This window comes from Podarcis filfolensis (assembly GCF_964270895.1).
Source record: "Podarcis filfolensis genome assembly, chromosome: 8".
NCBI classification, from domain to species: Eukaryota; Metazoa; Chordata; class Lepidosauria; order Squamata; family Lacertidae; genus Podarcis; species Podarcis filfolensis.
The window spans coordinates 6,585,076-6,606,694 of record NC_139611.1 but is presented as its reverse complement, the minus strand read 5'-3'; positions in this window follow the sequence as shown (position 1 = coordinate 6,606,694).

Below are 21,619 nucleotides of genomic sequence, written 5' to 3'. Positions count from 1 at the left end.
TTTCAATAGCCTGATCTTTTATTCCCTTTCCTTCCCTCCCCCTCCCCTTTTTATGAAGATTACTCGTTCTGGGATCCCACAGCTAATTCTCCCCTGGTCTCCTTGCTGGCCCAAATAGGACTAATTTAGCCAGCTAGCTCTGTTGATCATCTAATGTTTATTGGATGGATTTCCCCCCTAAATTGATTTTTGAATTCTGAACTTATTGTTATTCACGTTTTATACTGTATTTTATGCTGTTTTTTGTTGCATCAATTACCGTATTTTTTGCCCTATAGGACACACTTTTTTCCCTCCAAAAATGAAGGGGAAATGTGTGTGCATCCTATGGGGCGAATGCAGGCTTTCGCTGAAGCCTGAAGAGCGAGAGGGGTCGGTGCACACCGACCCCTCTCGCTCTCCAGGCTTCAGGAAGCTATCCGGAAGCCTTGGGAGCCCGGCGGGAGTTCCCGCCGGGCTCCCAAGGCTTGCAGACAGCAGCCTGCAGCCCGAAACCCGGGGAGCGCAGTAGGGCGCACCCTGGGCTTCAGGCAGCTCTCCGCAAGCCTTGGGAGCCTGGTGCGACTTCCCACCGGGCTCCCAAGGCTTGCGGATAGCAGCCTGTTCTGGGGGCTGGGGTCGGGGGAAGCTCGGGTTTCCCCCGCCCCCAGCCCCCCAAGCTCCGGGAGCGATGGCAAGGTTGCGCAACCTCGCCTTCGCTCCCGGACCCCCAGCCCCGAGGCTAAAAACGAAGCCAGGACAGCGAGTGGGATCCATCCCACTCGCTGTCCTGGCTTCTTTGCTCTTTGGGGCTCGGGGGGGGGGGGATACTTCTTTTTTCTTTATTCCCCCCCCCAAAAAAAATAAGTGCGCCCTATGGGCCGGTGCGCCCTATAGGGAAAAAAATATGGTAAGTGTTTTGAATTTGTTGTTAGCTGCCCTGAGCCTGGTTTTCTGAACTGGGAATAAATAAATTATTATTATTATTATTATTATTATTATTATTATTATTATTATTATTAAATATTATCCTTCCTTCACTCATGCTAGTGAGTCACGTAGCAGAGCAGATTTCCCTCAATACAGCAGGAAGCTAGTATGCAGATTTGTTTGAATCTCTTTAGTTGAGCAATCCAGTCTGGCTTGATCGTACTGGATTATTCCTGGTGTCCCCTTTGATCCCTCTTAAAAGAATAAAGACACAAGAGTCTTTCCTTTAACGTAACAAGAAGTTTACTCACATTCAGTTCACAGTATGACCCCTGAAGGCAGACTTTAGCTAGTAGTTACAGAACATAGTTTGAGTTTATCCCTTATGGGGACTGAGCCCATGTGCTGCTGGCTGGGGGCCAGCAGACAGCAAAATTACATTAAGAGAACAGCATCAAGAGAGAAAGATGGCTGCGTGATTCGGCTCTTTTATGGAGTCAGCCAGGGTCAAGCCCATCTCCCTGGTCACATGCAGTGGAAGGACACTCCAGACCAGTAGAACAGGAAGTTACCCCCCTGCCTGTGCCCACTCTAGAGAAACAAGGAATGTTGTATTTGACTGCTTCAATGGATTACATCCCACAGCTCTCTCAATTTATCATACTTTCAATGCAGATCTGGTGCTTGCTCTAGGATGGAGGAAGGTTGGGTTTGTTAACAGTCCTGTTGTCATGGCCTATATCAGATCTGAATCGACAATGGCAGTCCGCACCACTCTGCAATGTTTGTTTGGGAACCTATTAGGAGGATCTGCCCCTGGATGGAATTCAGGTGGTTCCTGAACGTTCTCCGGATTCGTGGGTTGCCAAGTCCGGCACTTCTGTGAAGGTCCTGGTCTCCCTGTGCAACGCTTCAGATGAGGTCCTGACCATTCCCAAGCGCCATCTCCAACACTGCAGAGGATTCCTTCAGCCTGGAGAAAAGGAGACTGAGAGGTGATAGGAGAGCCACCTTCAAATATCTGAAGAGCTGTAACATGGAAGATGATGGAGCAAGCTTGTTTTCTGCTGCTCCGGAAGGGAGGACCTGAACCAGTGGGTTCAAGTTGCAAGAAAGGATATTCTAACTAAACGTTAAGAAGAATTTTCTGATGGTAAGGGCGGTTGAACAGCGGAACACACTCCCTTGCAAGGTAGTGGATGGTCCTTCACTGGAGGATGTTAAGCAAAGATTGGATGCCCATCTGTCAGGCATTCTGTAGCTGTGGTTCCTGCATTGCAGTGGGTTGAACCACATGACCCTTTGAATCCCTGCCCTACATTTTTATGATTCTGTGATTCCTTTGGACCCTATTGCCCTCAGAAATCACATCCCTCCCCTTGTAAGGTGGCTTTGCTCCGCAGTCTGGTACCTGTGGCTCTATTCCCTGGTATAAAGGTAAAGGGACGCCTGAGCATTAGGTCCAGTCGTGGCCAACTCTGGGGTTGCGGCGCTCATCTCGCTTTATTGGCCGATGGAGCCGGCGTACAGCTTCCGGGTCATGTGGCCAGCATCACTAAGCCGCTTCTGGCGAACCAGAGCAGCGCACGGAAACGCCGTTTACCTTCCCGCCAGAGCGGTACCTATTTATCTACTTGCACTTTAACGTGCTTTCGAACTGCTAGGTTGGCAGGAGCAGGGACCAAGCAAGGGGAGCTCATCCCATCGCAGGGATTCAAACCACCGACCTTCTGATCGGCAAGCCCTAGGCTCTGTGGTTTAACCCACAGCGCCACCCACGTCCCTTATTTCCCCTGGTATACTGCTTCTTCTTCTTGGGCAAAATGATGGCTGCGTCTGGCTCTTGTGACCACCTGAGCCGTTCCTTCCAATTATTCCATTTTTTAAAAAGCAGAAGCATTTTCTTGCTTGCTCACCTAGAGACTGCTGCTTCTCCTGCCTTCTCCTAAATACATCCTGCATAAGACATTCACTTGGCACAATTACCTAATTTTTCTGGAGTTTTAGCAGCGTGCTATTTTTACACGCGCTGTTGCAATTGATTTTGGAGGCTTTGAGAAACAGCCATTTGTTCCCAGGAGGCAGAGTATTTTAGATATGTTGGGGTTTGTGTATAGGTTTCATTTTTAGAAAATCGATGGCTGTCTGCAGGCTTATTTATTCACCTTGAGAAAGTGTGGTATGATCAGAGGAGCACTGTTGGATAAGGAGGGTTCAGTCAGGCTCAGCGATGCAGCCGAAGCAATGCGGACAGTCCGAAAACAGAGAAATGGGCCGGGTCTCCCTTAAGAGGAGAATCCCATGAACTTGCTCTCTGACCTGAAGCAGCAGTGCCTGTTTCTTTAAGAGCTAAGGCAGGAATTCAGCCTCCAACTGAGGCCGCTATTCTCTCATCTGGTTGGTCAGCTGACTTCATAGAGTCAAAGAATTGCCAAGTTGGCAGGGACTACAAGGATCATCTTGTCCAGGCTTCCTCAAACTCGGCCCTCCAGATGTTTTGAGACTACAATTCCCATCATCCCTGACCACTGGTCCTGCTAGCCAGGGCTCCCGGTGGAGTACAGGATCAGGTTTAAGGTGCTAGTTTTAACCCTTAAAGCCCTTCACGGCCTAGGACCCTCGTACCTACAGGACCGCCTCTCCTGGTATGTCCCATGGAGGACCTTACGGTCTTCCAGTAAAAACATCTTGGAGATCCCGGGCCACAGGGAAGTTAGGCTGGCCTCAACCAGAGCCAGGGCTTTTTCGGCTGTGGCCCCAATCTGGTGGAACGCTCTGTCACAAGAGACTAGGGCCCTGCGGGATTTGACATCTTTCCGCAGGGCCTGCAAGACAGAGCTGTTCCACCAGGCCTTTGGCCAAGGCACAGTCTGACGCCCTCCTTTGGCAATATTCACAGAACTTTAGCCTAATGGTTGCCATTAATTTGATTTGAATTAATTTTATAATGAAATGATTTTAGAATGTTGTATTATTTTATTGTTGTTAGCCGCCCTGAGCCCGGCTTCGGCTGGGGAGGGTGGGATATAAATTAAAATTTATTATTATTATTTACTATTCACAATGCAGGACGTCTCAATTCCATGTCTGGCTCAGTCACTAGCAGAATCTGGGAGCGGGCGGTCCTTAAACTTTCCCCAGCAGAGTAGTCTCTTGACCCCATCCTACGCCTCCCCTCTCTGTGCGTAAAACGAATGCGCAGAGAGGGCGTGGGAAAAGGGGGACCTGTCTCCCCCCGCTTTGCTCTCCCTTGCATCCTCCGAGCCCTGCATCCCTCCCCCACTGGAGGCGTGGCTTCACTCCTCCACGGAAGAAGTTCTCACAATCTTTGGAGGCTCCCTGTAAAGTCACTTCCGAGCTAGGGAGGAGGTGGGGTTGCGGGCTTTACGCCCCTCCCCATACTCGTAGGGGCTGACTCCAGCCCCCGCGATACCAGGGAATCCTCGGACGCGTGGCCTCGCAGCATTTAGGTCTGGTGCAGCCGAGGGTCTCCCTCTTTCCCGTACCGCAACCAGCCGGGTTTTTTCCCCTTCCCTCCCACCCATTAGGTTAGGCTTTGACGATGCTATGGACTTTGGGCGGCCGCAGTCAAGGGGCCTGGTAGGAATTTTTCCATTTGGCAGATTGGCACCGGCCACTTGGTTTTCACCTACCTCGTAGCAATCCGTCACAACTCCTCGGTATTGGCGCTTAGGCATTGGTAGGGGTATTATTCTATTGTCATGCAGATGAAGGGGGGAAGGAAGCGCCATCGCCTTCCCCCAATCATATGGGTAGTCCGTTAAAGGATTCCGGGGGGCGTGGCCTTGTCCTAAGCCTATGGAGGTGTGGGCCCATGGCACGCCCCCAAGCGGTAACTCCGGGGGGAGTTCCTAGTTGACGTGCCTCAGCTGGTGGTTAACCCTCACCGGTCTTCAAGCAAGCGGGCTGAAACCGGTTAGTTGTTAGGACCAATGCCTAAGCCAATACCGCTCAATTCCTGTAATCAATTCAAAATCCTTTATTAGGCATAGCACACCACACAATATCAAACAAACATCATATACAAACTGTATAAAATACGGGCTCAGCGAACACAATTTATCCCAGTCCTATTCTTAACTCCAAAAATAAATTGATGTACATAGATAATATAATACAACACAGCAACATCACCTACCATTAAGAACCACTAAGTCTCCTCATCATGGCCCACTCTTTCTCCATGGACAGCACTCAAAAATCAATTCCTGTAATCAATAAAGTTGTGGCCTAATTTGCCCCATTAACTCAAATTCTTGTGTCTCATGTCTTTATTTCGGAGGGGGGAGGCGGGAACTCGCCACGCAACCCAACTGCCCTTTCACCTCTCGCCTCTGAGCTGATGGCAGTTCCCTGACATTCCCCATAAGCCAGGATGCTTCTTGCTTATGTTCTGTCTCCGTGCTTGGAGTCAGCCGTGCTTCTGAGTACCATTTGCTGGAAGCTGCAGGAGGGGAGAGTTCTTGTGGTTGCATCCTGCTTGTAGACTCCCCCCTGGGGCATCTGGCTGGCAACTTTGAAAACTGGTTGCTGCAACAGATGAGCCCCCTTGGCCCAATCCAGCAGGTTCTTCTTATGTTCCTGTTGACTGGGTGAATTTAATGACGCCTTTCCCCCCCGCTGTGATCTCTGGTTACAGAACTCTTGCAGGGCGATCCTAGGACTGTATCTTCAGAATCTGAGTTCGGCGCTGCTTAACGGAAGTTAGTTTTGAGTAGGTTGGACCACATTACAGCTTTCAGCCTTTGAGAGGCGGTGACAAAACATTCAATCAAGCTCCCAGGCACAATGAATGGATCCCCTGGGATTTTGATGGCCTTTTGAAATTGGTGCTTGGGTAGGCTTCCGCTGCGATGAAAGTGTGATGGGCACACATCCTGCCACACAGGCTGGCTGCTCTGCCACTCCACCAGTGATTGATCCCGTTCCCTTTAGAGGACAGCTGTGCAGAGTAGATTTTGCAGAGTATTTGACTCAGGCACTGGAATCGCTAATGTCAAAGTATGTGGAAGTGGGCGCAGAAGGCTACTGATGCAAAAATGCACATATGCACACATGGGCTTAGAAGAAGAGTTTGGATTTGATATCCCGCTTTATCACTACTCGAAGGAGTCTCAAAGTGGCTAACATTCTCCTTTCCCTTCCTCCCCCACAACAAACACTCTGTGAGGTGAGTGGGGCTGAGAGACTTCAGAGAAGTGTGACTAGCCCAAGGTCACCCAGCAGCTGCGTGTGGAGGAGCAGAGACGCGAACCCGGTTCCCCAGATTACGAGTCTACCGCTCTTAACCACTACACCACACTGGCTCACTGGCAGGTGAATTCCTACTTCCTGAAGAGCTGCCCCGAGACTGACTTTATTTTGCTTATGCTTATGAATATTTATTTAATACCTGCCCTTCACCTAAGGTCCCAGGGCAGGTAACGGCATTAAAACACAATATTAAAAGCAGTTTTCAAAAGGCTACAACTTTATTGGTTACAGATGTGAATGGTTTGGCATCAGATTGGATGAATTCATTTATTCCACCCCAGCCCATCTGATAGGAGTTTATCTAAGGGGAAAGGTAAAGGACCCCTGGACGGTTAAGTTCAGTCAAAGGCGACTATGGTGTTTGGCGCTCATCTCGCTTTCAGACAGAGGGAGCTGGCGTTTGTCCACAGACAGCTTTCCGGGTCATGTGGCCAGCAGGACTAAGTCGCTTCTGGCGAACCAGAGCAGTGCACGGAAATGTCGATTACCTTCCCGCCACAGTGGTACCTATTTATCTACTTGCACTGGATTGCTTTCTTGATTTTCTTTTTTTAAAATAATTTTTATTAAAGATTTTCTTGGTTTAAAAAAGCACATGCATTGTCTCTTTTTTCAAGTTGTCAAGTCTTTTGTGCAGAACAAATTACATTTGTTGTGAGACATTCATGTTGAATACAGTATAAGGTTGGGGAATAAAAAGAAAAAGGAGGGGGAAAGGGGAGAGAGGAGGGGTGAAACTTATTTTCTTTTTTATTATGTATGTGTGGTGTTTTGTGTCTGTGTCAACTGGATAGGTTCTCTTTCTATTTGTTTATTACATCTCCTTGGTAAAGGTAAAGGTAGCCCTGACCACTAGGTCCAGTCGCGGACGACTCTGGGGTTGCGGTGCTCATCTCGCTTTACTGGCCGAGGGAGTCGGCGTACAGCTTCCGGGTCATGTGGCCAGCATGACTAAGCCGCTTCTGGCGAACCAGAGCAGCACACGGAAACGCCGTTTACCTTCCCGCTGGAGCAGGCTTCTGACAGAGACAAGGTTGAAAAATAAGAGGGCCACAATGGTGTCATCTATTCATTATTATTATGACTGAACAAGTTTTGATTCCATTTAAATGGTTAAAGCATAATGCTGGTTTTCAGAAGATCCATGGACTGAGCTCCCCCACCAGCAGGCAAAACCCTTTTAAAATAGGGAATGCATCGGAGCTATAAATTCCTGCCAGCTAGATTGCATAATATATATCCTTTGCTCAATCTTTTATACATTATGCTTCGCCCTGCATTTTAGCAAATGTATTTATGGTGTAAGAAGCTTTCTTGGAAGAGACACAAGTCCTGTGGGTTTGCATCCGAGTCTTGGGAATAGGAGGGATATTGACAAAAGAAAGTGGCTGCTATGATCAATACAGTGTGTGCTGCTAAGGAATCTGGTGCCACTGTGATATAACAGGATGTTCACAGACATTTCAACTGGGAAAGCTGAATGCGGCAGCAAAATGGAGAACAAAAGGTGAGAGGTGATATGAGAGCCATCTGCAGGGCTGTCACATGGAAGATGGAGCAATCTTCATTTCTGCTGCTCCAGAGGGGAGGACCAAAACCAATGGATTCAAATTACAAGAAAGGGGATTCTGACTGAATATAAGGAATAATTTTCTGACGGTAGGAGCTATTTGACAGTGGAACGGTCTCCTTTGGGAGGTGGTGGACTCTCCTTCCTTGGAGGTTTCTAAACAGAGGTTGGATGACCATCTCTCAGGGATTCTTTAGCTGTGATTCCTGCTTTTCAGGGGGTTGGGCTGCAATTATATGATTCTGTGATTAGGTAGAGAGAGAAAACATCTCTGTATCAGAATTTTATGCACAACCGTATACATTTCTACCCAGGGCCGGATTTAGGTTTGACGAGGCCCTAAGTTACTGAAGGTAATGGGGCCCTTTACATGTCCAGCTGCACTTTGTTAACAACTAATTGTTGCTGTTTTTCGTGTTGAATATATGCTATATGGTAACTTATGGAGCTAATAGGTATCTAAAGGCATTTGCACATGTTGCCATGCAACCAGTCCATGCAGAATGTAGGCACCCTATACAGTGGTACCTCGGGTTACATACGCTTCAGGTTACAGACTCCGCTAACCCAGAAATATTACCTCGGGTTAAGAACTTTGCTTCAGGATAAGAACAGAAATCGTGCTCTGGCGGTGCGGCGGCAGCGGGAGGCCCCATTAGCTAAAGTGGTGCATCAGGTTAAGAACAGTTTCAGGTTAAGAACGGACCTCTGGAACAAATTAAGTACTTAACCCAAGGGACCACTGTATATAGAAATGAGCAAACCAGTAACATTTCAGGGAGCTGGCTAGCAGGCGGGGCCCATTACTCACATCATAGGAGCCTACACTACACAAAACACTGTATGTAGGTTTTATTTTATTTGTTTTCTATCTTATATTTTGGAAATGTACATCCAGGTTTTTCCCCTTTAATTTTTTGGGGGGCCTCCAAGAGAGTGGGGCCCTGAGCTATAGCTTGTTTAGCTTATACATAAATCCGGCACTGTTTCTACTATTCCACCTCTTCCCACCCTTCCCTCTAAACTTGTTGTTGTTGTTGTTTAGTCGTTTAGTCGTGTCCGCCTCTTCGTGACCCCATGGACCAGAGCACGCCAGGCACTCCTGTCTTCCACTGTCTCCCACAGTTTGGTCAGACTCATGCTGGTAGCTTCGAGAACACTGTCCAACCATCTTGTCCTCTGTCGTCACCTTCTCCTTGTGCCCTCCATCTTTCCCAACATCAGGGTCTTTTCCAGGGAGTCTTCTCTTCTCATGAGGTGGCCAAAGTATTGGAGCCTCAGCTTCAGGATCTGTCCTTCCAGTGAGCATTCAGGGCTGATTTCCTTCAGAATGGATAGGTTTGATCTTCTTGCAGTCCATGGGACTCTCAAGAGTCTCCTCCAGCACCATAATTCAAAAGCATCAATTCTTCGGCAATCAGCCTTCTTTATGGTCCAGCTCTCACTTCCATACATCACTACCCTCTAAACTTAAAAGCCCCCAAATGCTAAAGCCTCTCCTTGTAGTGGAATTTCTCCAACCCCTTGATCATTTCGCTTGCCCGCCTCTACCCCTTTCCCAGCCCTTTTCAGTTGCGGTGTGTATCCAGGACTGGACCTAGACTCCCACCTTTCCCTGAATATTTTTTCCCTGTGACTTCCCTAGCTGAAGAAAAGCTTTGCCCCCTCCCTTGGAGACCTCCTAGTCCATTATATGTATTTACTCAGAAGCAGCTATTGTGGGCAGGTTGCAGCGGGGCGGGGGGAGAGGGAGGGGGGAGAAGACAGGATCGTTAATCTTGGCCTGCCAATGCATCCCTCAGAAGCCACTGAAATAAATCAAAGAGCAATCAGAGAGGTTGGATCCCGACATCCCCAGCCGCCTAGGCAAGGTGGAAAGGGATATATAGAGCCTGACTACAGAAGAAAAGGCTAGACTGCTTTGAGCAGAGCTCTCTACTTCTGGATAGAAGTTTTATCTCGTTAAAAAGAAAGGAACAGCTGCCTGTTGCCTTCAGAGCTGAAGGGACTGTGATGCACGATTAAAAATTTTTTTTAACCCCCCCCCTCCGAAAAGCTGTTTACTGCCTCAGCAGATAAGTTTAGCTTCTAACAGGAGATGCACTTTTGCAGTTTGTACATTTAATAGACTTTTTTTTGTGCATCGTTGATAACAAATCTCATTTGAAGATTGATGCAGTGACCACATCAACCCCCACGTGGTGGTGTAACACCATCTGAAAGGTGGTAGGAAGGCATGAGGAGCAAGATAGGCAAGGAAATGTTTACTCTGTGACTCCAGGAGCCTTTCCTGACAAGTCACTGCCAGCTCAGATCCATCCCATCAGTGCATTTGTGAAGTTAGGATTCTTGGCCATCCATTCATCCAATGAGTCCTGCCCTGCAGTCCCAAGTTAATTGTGCCCCAGGAGTCCGAATGAAACAGAAAGCTAAAGACTGATCTTCAGAACTGGGCAAAATTCTCAGATTCCCTGTCTGTGAGCACCAGGAAAAGAATGACTTGATCACTAGGAGCTAGCCTGAGTTTATCAGGAATAACTCATCTCAGGGCAACCTTATCTTGCTTCTTGATAGATCTGCTAGTTCAGTAGAGTTCACAACAAGCATCCAGTTTGGATTTCAGGAAAAGCACAGGGCAACCTGTCCCATGATAGTCTTGTTCACAAGGTGATAAAACCTAAGCTGCATGACACTGATGACAGGTGAATCAGAAGCTGCTTGAGCAACCATACCAGCAAGGGCTCGTTAACAGAGCAGAGGGGATGCTGATCACATCTGCAGATAATATGAAGAGTAGCTGGCACAACAGAAGAGAAAACCAGAGTTAGACACAATTCTGAACGTATGTGTAATCTGGAGAAGAGAGGGCTGAGAGGTGATAGGATGTTGTTGTTTAGTCGTTTAGTCATGTCCAACTCTCCGTGACCCCCTGGACCAGAGCACGCCAGGCACTCCTGTCTTCCACTGCCTCCCGCAGTTTGGTCAAACTCATGCTGGTAGCTTTGAGAACACTTTCCAACCATCTCGTCCTCTGTCGTCCCCTTCTCCTTGTGCCCTCCATTTTTCCCAACATCAGGGTCTTTTCCAGGGAGTCTTCTCGTCTCATGAGGTGGCCAAAGTACTGGAGCCTTAGCTTCAGGATCTGTCCTTCCAGTGAGCACTCAGGGCTGATTTCCTTAAGAATGGATAGGTTTGATCTTCTTGCAGTCCATGGGACTCTCAAGAGTCTCCTCCAGCACCAGAATATCTGGAGGGCTTCAGGTTACAGGAAAGGAAATTCTGATTAAACCTTAGGAAGAACTTTCTGATGAGAAGAGCTGTTCGACATTGCAATGGACCACCTTGGAAGGTGGTGGACTATCTTCCATTAGAGGCTTTCATTCAGAATGAAACAGGTCTGTCTGTGGTGAGGAAGGTGAAATATCTGGGGATCAATATGACATCTAAAAATGGGAACTTGTTTAAAAATAATTATGAGAAATGCTGGTCAGAAGTGAAAAAAGATCTCGAAACATGGTCAAATTTGAAGCTTTCCTTGATGGGTCAAATAGCAGCTATAAAGATGAATGTATTGCCTAAAATGTTGTTTTTGTTTCAAACATTACAAATTGTGGACAAGATGGAATGTTTTAAGAAGTGGCAGAAAGATATTTCTAAATTTGTCTGGCAGGGCAAGAAGCCTAGGATAAAATACAAGATTTTGACTGATGCAAAAGAAAGGGGTGGCTTCGCCCTGCCAGACTTCAGACTCTATTATGAGTCAGCAGCATTCTGCTGGTTGAAAGACTGGCTGCTTCTGGAAAACACAGACATTTTGGATTTAGAAGGTTTCAACAATGTGTTTGGATGGCATGCATATTTGTGGTATGATAAGGTTAAAGCTCATAAAGCGTTTAAGAATCACATTGTTAGGAGATCTTTGTTTAATGTTTGGACTAGATATAAGGATCTACTGGAAAACAAAACCCCAAGGTGGTTGTCACCAATGGAAGCGAAAGCTCAGAAAAAACTCAATATGGAGGCCAGTTGGCCAAAATATTGGGAAATTTTGGAGCAAGAAGGAGATAGACTGAAATTGCAGAGTTTTGAGAAATTAAAAAACAAAGTCCGAGACTGGTTACATTACTTTCAGATAAGGGAGGCATACAATTTGGACAGGAAAATTGGCTTCCAGGTGGAAAAATCTAAATTAGAAACAGAAGTGCTAGAACCTAAAACTAAAATCATGTCAAAAATGTATAACTTGCTGCTGAAATGGAATACACAGGATGAAACGGTTAAGTCAGCTATGATTAAATGGGCACAAGATCTTGGACATAACATTATGTTTGCTGATTGGGAACAGTTATGGACCACAGGTATGAAATTCACGGCATGTAATGCCTTAAGAGAGAATATTATGAAAATGATATACAGGTGGTACATAACCCCAGTCAAGCTCGCAAAAATATATCATTTGCCCGATAACAAATGCTGGAAATGTAAGGAAGTGGAAGGTACATTTTTTCACCTATGGTGGATGTGCCCAAAGATTAAGGCCTTTTGGGAAATGATTTATAATGAAATGAAAAAGATATTCAAGTACACTTTCCTGAAAAAACCAGAGGCTTTTCTCTTGGGTATAGTCGGCCATTTGGTGCCAAAGAAGGATAGAATCTTTTTTATGTATGCTACAACGGCAGCAAGAATACTTATAGCAAAGCACTGGAAGACTCAAGATTTACCCACTCTGGAAGAATGGCAGATGAAGTTGATTGACTGTATGGGATTAGCAGAAATGACCGGCAGAATCCGCGACCAGGGAGAAAAGTCAGCAGAAGAAGATTGGAAGAAATTTAAGGAATACCTACAGAAATATTATAAAACTAATGAACTTTGAAAAGATGTTGGTTTGAACTTTGGTGGTCTCCAGCTGTTATGATAAAGATAATGGGGATTATAATTGTTTTTGTTACTAAATTTAAAAAAAGTCGAGTGGAAAATAAGGTGATATTTTAAAAGGAATGTTAAGAGATTAGGATTTGCTGAACTAACAAATTGAACTAGAGAACAAGAAGGGGAGGTATGAGGAAGTCAAAGAAACATGTGATTGAAAATTGTTATTGATATTGAATTGTTTTTAATTCTTTTCTTTTTCCTTTTCGTTTTGTCTTTATTTAAAATTGGAAAATTTAATAAATATTCATTTAAAAAAAAAAAGAGGCTTTGCAACAGAGTTCAGCTGGTCATCTGTCAGGGATTCTTCAGTTGTGCGTCCTGTATTGTAGGGGATTGGACTACATGATTGTTTGGGTCCCTCCCAACTCTACAATTCTATGGTTCAAAACGGTAACAATTAATTGCACCATTATTCAAAATCCCATTAAAGCTATTTAGTTTAATGGATTCAACAGAACGGATGAACTTGATTCAGCGATACCAAGTCTCATAGACATTTACACCTCCACCAACCCACTGCCAACTGCTTGCCTCTTTGCACTCTCCTAAGTGAGCACAAAGGGACGTGGGTGGCGCTGTGGGTTAAACCACAGAGCCTAGGACTTGCCGATCAGAAGGTCGGTGGTTTGAATCCCTGCGACGGGGTGAGCTCCCATTGCTCGGTCCCTGCTCCTGCCAACCTAGCAGTTCGAAAGCATGTCAAAGTGCAAGTAGATAAATAGGTATCACTCTGGCAGGAAGGTAAACGGCATTTCCGTGCACTGCTCTGGTTCGCCAGAAGCAGCTTAGTCATGCTGGCCACATGACCCGGAAGCTGTACGCCGGCTCCCACGGCCAATAAAGCGAGATGAGCGCCCCAACCCCAGAGTCGGCCACGACTGGACCTAATGCTCAGGGGTCCCTTTACCCCTTTACCTTTAAATAAGCTCAATTCCGCCGCCCCCAAACAGGTGACACCACCACTTTTGGAAGCATGATTGACGTGATCTCTTTCCCAGCCTAGGCCCCCCACTCCCTGCAATGTTGACCTATAGAAAATGAGAAGTGGGGAGCTCAGATGACTTCGTAGCTCAGTGCTGGAGCATCTGCTTTGCAAGCGGGGGGGGGGGGGTGCAGGTTCAAGCCCCAGTCGTATCTCCAAGAAGGGCTGGGAATGTCTCCTGCCTGTGTTCCTAGACAGCCGCTGCTGCCAGTCAGTGTATGCAGTACTGACCCAGATAGACTACTGCTCCGACTCAGTAGAAGACAGCTTCCTTTGTGACTATACGGCAGCCAGAATACAATGTTTGCCTTTTGTTTCTCTGCTGGAAACGGATGGAAGAAAGTCAGACCCGTTTGCTTCAGTTTTTCCTCCTTTTCCTACTGGAAGGAAGCACCCACCTCGGCCCCTTCCGATTGCACTCAGGCCCTGAAGGCAGCCCGGTGTCAAAGTCCCATTGATAATCATTGCCTTGTTACATCCTCTCTCTTACGGACATCACACATAAGACATGCTGCACCCGTGAAGCCGCTCTCATGAAGTCCTGTCGATACCAAGCACTCTCCTTCCTGAAAGAGTCAGTAGTAGTGAATCAATGGCACTCATTGATCCCTCTCCTGCCGCTTTGAGCTGCTCCATTTGCCTACGTCTTTCTATTTATTTATTTTATTCTTCCTAACTGTCTTTCTCAGTTTTTAATAACACATATCACAAACAATGCCCAAACACACACGAAACTGGATTACTGTGATGCGCTCTGTGTGGGGCTTCCCTTGTTTCTGGTTTGGTAGAGCCAGATGGTGCTAATGGGAACTTCTGGCTAAAAGCCTGTGACATCAGGGGCACTGCAACATGTGACACAGCTGAGCCAAGTTCAAGGTCCTTGTATTAATTGACAAAGCCCTGAACAATGTAGGTCCAGGCTACCTCAGGGACCTCCTGAACCCTCCTGTCCCAGCTCAGTCGCTGAGACCATCTGCAGGAACGTCAATCGTCATTCCCTGAGCTGGCAGGGCTCATTTGACTGCAACATGGAATCAAACCTTTAGTGTAATTGGCCCGGTCCTATGGAACACTCTGCCACTAGAAAGTCAGCAGGCACCGTCTGTGCCAACTTTTAAATGCCTGCTGGGACCTTTTCTATTCTGCCAGGCTTATGCAGGCAATTCAGAGCACATCTCCCACAGTGGTTTGTTGGTGTTTGGTTTTAACATCTTTGCTCTAACTGGTCAACGTCTAAAAGATATCAAGCATCAGAACAACCTGGCCACTATAAGGAAATTCTGCCCTTGGTATGCTCATTTCCCACCTCTCCATTTTGATTCTCTGGCCCCATATCTGCACAAACTTATTATCCCAAAATACAGAGGTGCTTTTACACTTGCAAGACTGGATGTTTTGCCATCTGCGGTACTTGAGGGTCGATTCCAAAAGATCCTGCCTGAGAAACGACTTTGCCCCTGTGGAGATGGTAGCACCGAAACAGCGGCACACATCCACCTGTCCTGTACTCTCTACAAAGACCTGAGGAACGAGATCATCACCCGACTCGTACTCACCATCCCAGGGCGCTCAACCACTGCCACAATGTCCTTTCTTCTATCAGATCAAAATGAGCAGATAACAGCAAAGGTTGCTAGGTTCATAGCAGGGGCAATCAGAATAAGGGCCACTAACTGGACTGCTGATTCAGGACTTTAAATTGTGCTCTTATATCAAACTTCCTTTTCTGCGTATACTGTAACGTTTTTCTGTTGCTATGGCCATTGGCTAATGAGAATAAAGTTTTATCTTATCTATCTATCTATCATCTATCTATCTATCATCTATCTATCTATATCTATCTATCTATCTATCTATCTATCATCTATCTATCTATCTATCATCTATCTATCTATCTATCTATCTATCTATCTATCTATCTATCATCTATCTATCATCTATCATCTTTGCTCTTAGTTGTTTTTTAAATGCAATGCTTTTATTGCATGCTTTTAAAAGTTGTAAACTGCTTTGATTTCTTTTGTGATTAAGCGGTATATAAATATTTTATAAATAAATCCAGAAACAAATAACGAACATTGCATGCCTCTGCAATATGAGTGATTGACTAGGGAAGACTTACAAACAAATAACATGAATTGGGTGGGGTAGAGGGAAAGGAAGGAGACACCCTGATTTCCCTCCTCCCCTGAACTCATCCCAACTGGCAGGGAGAAGATGAGCCAAGGCAGCCCCCTTGCCTCCTCCAATTTGTAGGGAACCCCTCCTTGCCTCTCCATCTTTAATGCTAGTCATGTGCAGCTAGTGGCCTCATCATGCTCATTAGGCAACTGAGTTTGTCCCCAAATCATTCCTTGTGTGTGTGTGTGGCAAACCTCTCTCCATAGTCTCTGCGCAGAAAGATTGACAGTGACCTTTAAATGCCATTTCCAAATGCTACTCTCAGTTAACTGGCAACACAGCCAAGTAGTTCAGCTAGGGTGGAGTCTCTATTTCCTGGTAGGCGGGCCTCAGAGGCTGGATCTGGCCCCTGTGCACGGCCAGGGGGCATGTTCACCCTCCCTCCCTCTCTAAGAGCTTCTTCACAGGCATCATGGCTTCTGCATGGAGATCAAGGGCAGGAGGAACGAGGCTGCTTCTTGGTGTGTGCATGGCGCGTGCAATTTCAGTTGCAAACATGCACACAGGGTATTAGCAATCCCATCAGTCAGCCTGTTAATAATAAAATAATAATAATAAAATTTTATTTATATCCCGCCTTCCCCAGCCAAAGCCGGGCTCAGAGCGGCTAACAACAGTAAAAGTAACACAGTTTACATAAAATCACAATCAATTAATTGAAATACAATCAATCAATTCTAAAATCAATTCAGAATCAAATTAATGGCAACCATTGGGCTAGAGTTCTGTGAGGATTGCCAAAGGAGGGGGTCAGGCTGTGCCTTGGCCAAAGGCCTGGTGGAACAGCTCTGTCTTGATGTCAAGATGTCAAGTCCCGCAGGGCCCTAGTTTCTTGTGACAGAGCGTTTCACCAGATCGGGGCCACGGCCGAAAAAGCCCTGGCTCTGGTTGAGGCCAGCCTAACCTCTCTGTGGCCCGGGACCTCCAGGATGTTTTTGTTTGAAGAGCGTAAGGTCCTCCGTGGGACATACCAGGAGAGGCGGTCCCGTAGGTACGAGGGTCCTAGGCTGTGAAGGGCTTTAAAGGTTAAAACCAGCACCTTAAACCTGATCCTGTACTCCACTGGGAGCCAGCGCAGCTGGTATAGCACCGGTTGAATGTGTTCCCGCAGCAAGGACCCCGTAAGGAGTCTCACCGCAGCATTCTGCATATGAGCTTTCCATATGGCTGATCAGGAGAGTTCACAGTGAAAGCATGTGGATCCCAGGCCAAGTCAGTGCCAGCGTGCTGGGTGAGCTGTTTGCACTTTGAATCGTAGCACTGTAGAGTTGGAAGGGACCCAAGGGTCATCTAGTCCAACCCCCTGCATTGCAGGAATTACAGCTAAAGGATTCCTGACAAATGGCCATCCAACCTCTGCTTAACAACTTCCAGTGGAGGAGAGTCCACCACCTTCCGATGGACTCTGCTCCACTGCTGTCAGGGAACTGACATCGGAGCCAGAAGTGGAGGCAAGGCTCCCAAGCGATGCCGGAGAAGGGCCCAGCAGGGAGAGAGGGAACTCATCAGCTGGGGAAGGAAATCAGCGTAACACCAGGGATAAAGGGGCCGGATGGGGGAATCGGAGAGGGGGCTCCAGGACTCTTCGCCGGAGACCAGCGGGGAGAGCACAGGTCCTCCGCTGCCCACACCCACCCTGCGCAGAAGACTTCTGCGCAGGGAAAGTAGGCGTAGACTTGGCGTCAAAGAACTTCTTTGCTGGAAGAAGTTCAAGAAACGCCCACTGACGGATTCTGCCAGCGACTGAAACAGCCACGAAGTGAAGGGCTGTCCAGCCAGGAAAAGGTTTAACCAGGCAAACTAGCCAGGAGTGGTGGCAACTTACGCACGAGCAACCCCATATAACCATTACAACTGCCAACAGCTCTTACTGATTCTAAGTCAGAACCCCCTTTCTCAAGGCAAGTTCAGGGAAGTTTTAAATGTGTGACATTTTAATGTATTTTTAATCTTTGTTGGAAGCCGCCCAGAGTGGCTGGGTAAACCCAGCCAGATGGGCAGGGTAAACCCAGCCAGATGGGCAGGGTACAAATAATAAATTATTACTATTATTATTTGTCAGGGGTTCAGGAGCAGAAGGGACGGATGGAGAGGAATCGGAGGGAGAAGTTAGCGACGATAGCCGACCAAGGTCCCTAAGTCTCTCCAGCGAATCGGAGGATTCACAGAAAGGGGCTCCCGTGGGCAGAGCTGGGGGGTTGCCAAGAGGGGCACCTCAGGAAGGAGGGACCAGAGGGGATTCAGAGAGCAGCAGCTGGAAATCCGGACCAGCTACGCCACCAGAGAGCAGCAGGGGGGAGGAGTTCCAGGCACCAGCGACAGGCAGCTCTCCGGCAGCAGCCACGCCTGCGTCGGAGAGCGAGGAAACGGTAGAGAGGAGGGTCGGAGACAGCGCGCGCGCGCCAAGTTCAAATGTAACAGAGGGAGGCGCAATGAGCAGCCCGGAAAGGGAGCCAGGTCCTAAAGCCCGCCGAAGGGAGGGGGAGGAATCCGAAGGGTCCGCATCCGAGGCATCCAGGAAGGAAGGAACCCCGGGGGGTGGTAGGACCCAGAGGCGAAAGGAGAGACGCAAAAGGTGGAGCAAGGCTAGGGTCTTGAACTGGTGTACAGGAGGCGGAGATTCAGATGGGACTTCGCCGATCTAGGGAATAGACGTAGAGACGCACGCTAAGATTTGGAAATGGAAACTATACTTCAATAAAGACTTTATACCGTTCTACCGGCTAGCGTTGGTCCTTTGTGAGCCGGGACCTAGAGGCAGTCTCTGACAGTAAGTCCCATCTCCCAAAGTTTTCATCAGTTCTCTTTGACTCAAGCGGCGTGTGGGGAGCGAAGCAGGGAGGAAAGAGGACTGGTGCCTTGGGAGCTCACAAGAGTCAAGCGACATGTCTACTGAAGAGCAAATTGCTTCCCTGCAAGAAGCGGTAACGCAGCTCAGCGCAGAGATACTCGCCTCCAGGAAAAGAGAGGATGAAGCGGCTGCTGCATGCCGAGATCTCCAAGCCAGGTTGGACGTGCTTACTAAGCAGGCACAAACGGGGTCCAGATCCGAGGGGATCGGGTTGGGGAGGAGAGGAGGCAGCATTGTATCTCACTTCGATGGGAATTTACAGCAGTACCCCAATTTCCGAGCAGACGTGCAGTTTGCGCTGAAACTGCTGGAAAAAGAGTTTAGAGATGAGCAGGAAAAAGTGGGGTTTATCTTGTCTCATTTGCATGGAGACGCGAAAGCATGTCTGCGCAATCTGTGGAGAGATATGGACCCAGCGCTCCAGAGTTCAGCTGCATTCATTAAAGCGATGGATTCTTGCTTTCTATCGAAAATAGACATTGACATTGCCCGTAAGGACATATTTGGGCTGAGACAAGGGAAAGCCAGCGTGAGGCAGTATCACTCCCGCTTTTTTGCATTGGTCAATGCCTTGGGGTGGGACAAGGATTCCCCCCCCGTTAGAGATCTTTATTGGGAAGGATTGAACCCCCAAATCAAGGATGAGATAGCGCGGGGGGAGAGACCCAAAAGCACCCAGGAAGTGGTGGACAGATCGCTCGCAGTGGGGGTGAGGCTGGAGGACCGCCCATGGGACAGAGAAGAAGGGCGTTGGGGACGCACACCAGCCAGAGCGCCCTCCCTCTTGCCCAGGGATGTCGCGCGTGCGCAATCAACGCCTCCGCAAGCAGGGGGGCAGGTGGTACAGCAGACACCACCTATGGTGATGCAAATTGGGAATCACCGAGAAATAATCAGCTTCAACGTCACCCAATTGTCGGACACGCCAGTAGTTCTGGGAATGAGTTGGCTACACAGGCACAGCCCAGCATTGGCATGGTACCAACGCCAACTGACTTTTGGCTCCTCCTACTGTGCGGAACACTGCATTCTGCCTAGACCAGAAGGGGAGGAAGATGACCCACAGTTACATTTGGGCACGCTGCAAGCAGTGCCTCTCAAGTATTCTGAATTTTTGGAGGTGTTCTGCGAGAAGGAAGCGGACAAGCTACCCCCCCACAGACCCTATGACTGCAAGATTGATCTCCTGCCGGGGGCGACGCTGCCAACAGGGAAACTGTATTCCATGTCTGAGGATGAACTGCAGGAACTTAGGGAGTTCATAGACCACAATTTGAAGCGCGGGTTCATCCGGGAGTCGAAAGCTGTAGGGGGCAGCCCAGTATTCTTTGTGAAGAAGCGAGACACGCCCCAGAAGAGGCTTGTAGTGGACTTTCGAATTTTGAACTCGAAAACCAAGCCCTCGTCCTTCCCCATGCCCAAAATAGACGACCTGCTCGCGACGGTAAGGAAAGGACGCGTTTTCACCAAGTTGGATCTGCGAGGCGCGTACAACCTGATTCGTGTGCGGGAGGGCGACGAGTGGAAGACGGCCATGTTCACACCACTGGGCACCTACGAATACAGAGTTATGCCCTTCGGATTACAAAATGGCTCTCACTGTTTTCAAGCCTTTATGCATCACGTGTTGGCGGGACTCCTTTACAAGAAGTGCGTATGCTTCCTGGACGACATCCTGATATTTTCTGAGTCGCGAGAGGCGCACGAGAGGGATGTCAGGGAAGTTCTGCAGAGACTAAAGGAGCACAGGCTGTACGCCAAGCTGGAGAAGTGCCAGTTCGACGTGACGGAGGTGGATTTCCTGGGCTATAAACTGTCGGACAAGGGGCTCGCCATGGACAGCGCCAAGGTTCGCTCAGTATTGGACTGGAAAAGCCCGCGCAATCGGAAGGAAGTCCAGCGGTTTGTCGGCTTTGCCAACTTTTATCGCAAGTTCATCAAGGGGTTCGCTATGCAAACGGCGGCCATCACCGACACGCTCAGCTCCAAGAAGAAGAAGTTTCTCTGGACGGAGGAAGCGGAGCAGTCCTTTCAGAAACTCAAGCGTCTCTTCGCGTCCGAGGAGCAGCTGCTGCATGTGAATCCCAGCAGACCAATGAGGGTGGAGACAGACGCCTCAGACAGAGCCGTGGGAGCTGTACTGTTGCAACAAGACCAGCAGGGGGACTGGAGGCCGTGCGCCTTCTACTCAAGGAAGCTCAGCAAGTCGGAGCAGAATTACACCATCTGGGACAGGGAGTTGCTAGCCATCCATGCAGCGTTCAAGGCGTGGCGGCACTTCCTTATCGGAGCCAGACACACAGTGCAGGTCCGCACGGACCACAAGAATCTAGAGTACTGGCGCACGGCGAGGTTCCTGAATCAGAGGCACATTAGATGGGCAGAGTTCTTCGCGGACTTCGACTTCAAGATAGAGTACATCCCGGGTGACAACAACATCATGGCGGATGCCTTGTCCAGAAAGCCGCAATACCTCGAGGAGGAGGCACCGTCGGCAGCCAAGCACATTTTCGCACCGGAAGCGTGGGCTTGCGCTTCGGCGACCGTGGATCTGGACGCCGTACGTCGAGCGTTGCAGGAGGACCCCTTCGCGCAAGCCAAGATGGAGGAGGTGCACAAGGGCACGGTGAAGGACGACGAGTTCCAGATCAGAGACGGGTTGCTCATCCGCAAGGGAGCACTCTACGTGCCGGGGAATGACCTCCGCGCGAGGGTGCTGCAGCAGCTACACGACGCCCCCACTGCCGGGCACTTTGGCAGAGAAAAGACTGTAGAACTAGTGACCAGAGACTTTTGGTGGCCCAAGATGCGGGGGGAAGTAGCGGATTACGTCTCGAGATGCGACACCTGCCAAAGAGCCAAGTCAGTGCACAAACCGCCGGCGGGATTGCTGGAACCGTTGCAGACGCCGTCT